Below are 6,402 nucleotides of genomic sequence, written 5' to 3' on the forward strand. Positions count from 1 at the left end.
TTACATTCTCCATTCACTCCTCCCTCACTTGCATTCATTGGTTCAAGATATTTTGCCATCTCCACTCTCAACTTATTCCTGTCATGAAATTTTAAATTTTTTGGTATAATAAAATCAATTTCAGTAACAGGAGTTGAAGAATAGGAGTCAGGAAAATATTGATTAAGGAGTGGAGAAAATGTCACCGCATTTGGAGATTGTTCACTGGATTCATTCACTTGAACGAGTTGATCTTGGAGTCTCATTTCTTGCACTTCTGCTTCCTTTTCAACTGCATCTTTAAATCCGTTTTCTTGAAACTCTTGCAGTTCCATGTCATTTGGCCGGATAATTGCACTCTCATCTTCCTCAAGATTGATATTGGTTTGTGCGGGCAATTCTTCCATTTGAGGAGCCAATCGATTTATTCTGGATGTCAATAGACATAGTTGATCTGCCAGGTCGCGAAGGCTCGCTTGTGTCTCCTGATGAAATCGATCTAGGCTCGCTTGTGTCTCCTGATGATATCGATTTGTATTAGCAATTAGTAATTCCATCATTTCTTCAAGAGACATACCTGACACGGAGGATGATTGCTGAGACTCTTGCTGTTGAAAATCCATTGGCCCGATTGCATAATCAAAATTGAAATTATCCCACCATTCTTGATCATACCCGTTTGAATAAGGGTCATACTGCGTTTGATATTGGGGTGGAAAATCTCCAAAAGTATCAAGTGGAGAACTTAGATTATCTTGAAATACGGGGCATGTGTCAGTTGAATAACTTGAGTTAAAATAAGTCCCACAATTTGCAACAGCCCATTGATCATTAGGAAAAACATGAGTCTCATAACCCCATTCAGGAACAAAATCCAGTCTATCATCAAAATATGGAATGTTAGCATCCATAAAAAAAAAAATGAAAACAAAATAAACTCAAAAAAAAAACAAATTAATCTGACACCAGTCCCCGGCAACGGCGCCAAAAATTGACAGGTGTCGAACCTGTGCAATAATAATTACCTACTCAAGAAAAATACAGATTTTGTATATAGCGGTGAGTAGGGTCGAATCCACAGGGATTGGGGATAATTTGTTTCTTCTAGAGTCCAAAGTATGGGGGGTTTTGGATTAAATGCTAACTAAATAAATTAACTGCAGAAAATAATTAATTAAAAGAAATGATTGGGGAAACTCTAGCCAAGGGTACACTTCAGAAATGGTTCAGGCACTGATCATTGATGCAGAAATAATTCCAACATTTAGTAATAGATTAGTTATAGTTGTCATGCACGCGATAAACAACCAACCCTTCCTTAATTTCTCGATAGCTAAGGTACGACCGTTAGCTATTTCTCTAACCCAAAAATAACCTTAGGTACGACCGTAGGATTTAATTTCTAGATTGCATTAATAATTAGAAAGGCCCAATCCTAACCAACAAACACGCTACGAGGGTTTGTTTAAATTAGATCATATGCTCCCCTGACATAAACCCAATTACGCCAGTTGCTACTGAGGTAGAGATAACGAACAATTACGGATTCAATTACCCCTATTTAGCAAAAATAGCCTATATGAATAATTAATTATTGCGCACTAATCAATCATACACAAGGCCATAGCAATTAAAATCAAGGAACATATAAATACCAATAAATGAAGAAAATAATTAAAACAGATTCGATCTCACAGTAATTGTCGAACCAAATCGTCAGTTGTCCCCTTGACTAGAAAAGCTTAACCACGCCTCATGAGAAAATCTCCCCGTTGGGGAATATTGTCGAATACCTGGCGTGTGTCAGAGGCCAGTCCAAGGAAAGAAAACTAGAACTAAACTAAAAAACTAAAACTAAAACTAAAGCCCTAGATATCTTTTGCTTCTGTACGTTGTCCCCCTTTTAAAGCAACAAAAGAAATATGACTAAAAGCTATCTAGGTGGTCCCCACACATGTGGATAAAGCCTCCCAAGTACTTCTTGTTCCAAGTCTCTCTACGTTGCTTTCTTTGAAGCCCAAATGACCAAATGCCTTTCACTAGCTTGTGGTCCCCCACCAATTCAAGGGCCCAAGGATTGAAGCCCTTAGAAGTCTCCATATTTTTCACAAAGTCCCTCCTTTTTGGTAGTTTTCTGCTTCATTCCTGAAATTGATTCCAAATACCAAATATGAGTAAATATCAGCAATTAACACAATATTTGTCAGGGATAGAAGGGAAAATTAATAATAAAAATACTAACAAATTATACCCTATCAATATGGCAAACTTGAGTTGGGAATATGTGTAGGGTGCATTTGACAAAATTGAAATTTAAGAACTAAACTCTGAAATGCAAAATCTAGAATTTGAAGCCATTAAATTACTGGAGTATTTATCACATCAAATAATAAGTGAATAACTTATCACGTATTATTTGGAGTAAATTTTAACTATTAAATTCAGTATCACTTATTTAATTTAAATGTTCTATTTTTCTGTTATCAAAAGTATCTAAATATATTAAGATCTAAACCAGTAAAATTTTAGTACTGAATTGAGTTATCAAATAGGTCTAAATATCAAGGAAGCAATAAATGTGATATTGTACAAGTAAACAATAAATTAGGTGTACAAATAATGCCTATTAGGTACCCATTTAAAAAATTCAAGAGCTATTTGTTCCCGTACTAAACAAAGGCGCAAAGTTAGAGATGTTCGGAAACTAATATCTTCCAACACTAAAGAAGTGACATATTTAGGTTAGGGATAAGAATTTAGATTCCACATTTGACACACTTAAACTTGTAGATGGCAAATATTATACTTACATACCAATTCTTTTTCCTGTCACTAAACTTGTAGCGTTTGTATGTCAAACTAGAATTAAAATGCATAGGAGAGAAGTAAAATAAAGTAACTATAAAAAATTAATCCAATTTATATCATTCAGGGAGAAAAATTGATCACGTAGTTATTTAGACTAAATTGTGGAATTTTTATGACAAAGGTTGATGTCTCGTGACTTAAAAGGTCATGGAATCCAATCTTCCTTCTTCCTCTCTACCTCTTAAATCCACACTTCTCCTGCTAGAAAAAAGAATAAAACAAATAAAACAAAATAAAAATGTTGTGTTTGTAGATATTTAATGAAGACTTACCTACCTGGCCACCTAAATTGTGATGACTTATCAAGGAATTGAGTATTCGTTGCATCTATTTTTAAAGAATATGCTTATCCAATGGAGATATTCCTTGATGCCTCATGTCAGAGTTGGCCATTTTCAATTGAGTCAAATAAAGATATTGAATCATTTTGGACGGTGAAACACCTGATGTAAAGAAAGAATTCCTTGAACGGCTGGACATAATGCTGGCACATTAAAAGTCTTGTGTTGCTATTACTATGAGATAAGTGCAATTATTGCTAAAACCTTTGTATTTATCTTATGAAGAATGGACAAATGTGCCTAGAATTTGTAGAAAGAATGTGATACTATGATTTTTTTAAAAAAAACTCGATGTAGTTTGATTTTTTTTTCACACCTACTACTTCGGATATCTTATCTCAAAATTTTGCCTAAATTTCAAATAGATTCTGCTAAGTTATTTCCAAGCTGAGGTAAAAAATATCAAGCAACCAAGCTCATTTATTTTTATTCAATTTCTCATTTTCCCTGCTTTTTATATAACATTATCCAGTCTTGTCTCTATACTATTCCTTGGATTCCGCTAGACTCAGGTTTTGACCGTTGTTTACCCTTTTCTTAGGCACCGGACAAAGGTGCCAAAAAGCGTATTATATCTTATCTTCATCTCATAATCGATGCCTGAGTGTGAATAGGCAAACGAAACTTGGATCCTGTTACCAATTCTAGAACTTCGCTTTGATATATGAGTAAATGAGGACTAATCGTATGTATAATTATCATTCATTTAAAATTAACAATACAATATATAAAAGATTAATCCTAATCGTAATATAAAAATCATCTCTCTTTTCCGACTCTGCCTAGTCCTGCAACTGACTCTCTTTTCCGTACCTTCAACCATGCATTCCTTTTGCTGCTCTTCCAAACCAATACACTGGAAGTAGTGCTGTTAATCGAGCCGAGTCGAGCCGAGTATCTGAGCGTCGAGCTCGACTCGTGAAGAATTCGAGCCAAGCTCGAGCTCGCTCGATAGCACAGACGAGCTATGATATGCACTCGAACTCGACTCGAAAAATGGAAATGTGACTCGAACTCGAGCTCGAGCTCGACTCGTTTATCAAAAACGAGCTGGGCTCGGACGAGCTCGAGCTCGAGCTCGAAATATGTATCCGAGCTCGAGGCTCGAGGCTCGATTTTAGACTCGAGTTCGAAGCTCGAGGCTCGATTTTGAGGCTCGATTTCGCAATTGAACAATCAGTTTACGAAGTTCTACTCCAGCATATCCAGATTTAGGCTATCCAAAATCAACAAAAAATATTAGGATTGGCAACCAATGGCATTCACATTCAACAATACACAAACTCTAACCACATTTCATCCAAGACAAATATGACCATAACATCCATCCAACACAAACTTTAGGAATAAAACAAAACAAATACACAAACTACAGTCTAATTCCATTCAAGACAACATTCATTAGAGCCAATATACCATAACAGGTTATGGCCAGCCAAATAAACGCACAAACTACAGCCAAATAACCATGAAAAACACTGCTACATAGCTTAAAAATTGTCCAACTTCAGAAATCACAAGAAAAAGTACAACCCCTTCAGAAATCACAAGAAAAAGTACAGCTTCACAAGTCCAGCTTTACAAATCACAAGAAACAGCATCACATATTCCAAAAAACAGCCTTCAAATGTCCGGAAGATCAATTTCTTCAATTGTAGATGATTCGGAAACATCGAGTGGTTCCTACAAAATGAAAACAAGAAAGTTACAACTAAAGTGATTGATTAGATTAAGAACTAAAGTGTGATGATTAGAAAGTTCCTAGTAGGTGATTGATTAGATTAAGAACTAAAGTGTGATGAACTTATACTTTAGGGGGTTACATTCTTTACATATTTAGTGTCAATTATAATATAGAAAGTTGAATGTATAAATTTATTAGTTGTAGTTTAAGAGTAACTAATTTAGTCGCTAATAAATTATTAGTTAATTGATTTAGTGGGTAGCAAACAACTAAAGAAACTAAAGAAAGGGCAAAAAAAAAAAAAAAGAGAAGTATGCTGTCCAAATTAAGCCCGTAAGGCTTTGTGAGTAAAAAATGAACCACCCTTTGGAGAGGCTTTGCAGAGTTGAGGTTAAACTCTAAGATGAAAACTCTTAATTGGAAACCAAATTTGGCAGCTTTAGCTTTGAAGCACTGACATAACAGTCCCATATAACATGATGCTACCCAACTTGGCATTTGAATGACAAAATTTTTGGATTCTTCATAAATCATAATTAATACAGTCAAAAACATTAAAAAGAGAAAATTGAAGTGTAATATAACGTCTGTACGTATCAAACTTAAATTGGATTTCCAAGACAACAGTCTTCTTTCTGAAATTGCAAAAGCTATCCATTTTGGAATGTAAAAACATTACAAAATTAAAAAATTAACTACTACAGAACAGAAATTACGGGTCATTATTGATTATGCAAATTACAGAAATTACAGAAATTATGCAAAATCCTTAAAAGCCTTGCAAGTAGAAGACGGTCACCAGACATTTAAGTCCTTCTCACATCACATGTTAAGTTTTTGAACCGTAAGCAGCAATGAAACCTAAAACCAGATTTGGGGGCCGAAACATCGCAGGTTCTGAACTCTTGTCATTTAGTATAATTTACCTACGAAAAGAGACAAGACTTACCAGAAATCACGAAGGATTAGAGAAACCAGTCAAATTGGACTGGTTTTGGCCCCGGCGGTGGACCGGTTGTTAATGGCAGAAAACAGAGGCTGTGGCCTGTGGGTTGAGTCTGTGGGCGGCGGTGGAGGCAGACGTTGCTGTGGGTTGCGGCTGTGGACTGCGGCTTGCTGTGGAGTACGGCGGGGCTGTGGGTGCGGCTGCGGGTTGCGGGGTTGCGGGGCTGTGGTTGCGAGGCTGCGGGGTTGCGAGGTTGCTGGCTGCGGGGTTGCTGGGTTGTGGTGTTGCGGGGCTGCGGGGTTGCTGGGTTGCGGTGTTGTGAGGCTGTGGGGCTGCGGGGTTGTGGGTAGGGTTGTGGGTTGCTAGCTGGCTGTGGCCTGTGGGTTGCTAGCAAAACAAGTAGCTGCGGGGTGCGGCAGAGAGGGAGAGGCGGAAATGAAGAATGAAACGATGCAATATCAAGTTTTCAACCCTAGTCCAAATTTCTACTTGTTGACTATTAAAATGACAAAAATACCCTTCTTTGTCGAGCTCAACCGAGCTACTCGATAAAGAAGCGAGTTCGAGCCTACTCGGCTCGATTA

The 6,402-nt window shown here is 36.9% G+C and overlaps 1 long non-coding RNA gene across 1 annotated transcript; it reads right to left on the bottom strand.

Moving 5' to 3' along the window:
- Nucleotides 1-4,651: 4,651 nt before the first annotated feature.
- On the bottom strand, nucleotides 4,652-6,052 carry LOC113703901 (uncharacterized). The gene is made up of 2 exons (XR_003451534.2): nucleotides 5,822-6,052; nucleotides 4,652-4,871 (listed from the first exon to the last, which is right to left on the bottom strand). It is a non-coding gene; the product is annotated as an uncharacterized lncRNA (long non-coding RNA).
- Nucleotides 6,053-6,402: the final 350 nt, after the last annotated feature.

Source organism: Coffea arabica, chromosome 1e, assembly GCF_036785885.1.
Source record: "Coffea arabica cultivar ET-39 chromosome 1e, Coffea Arabica ET-39 HiFi, whole genome shotgun sequence".
Taxonomy (NCBI): Eukaryota; Viridiplantae; Streptophyta; class Magnoliopsida; order Gentianales; family Rubiaceae; genus Coffea; species Coffea arabica.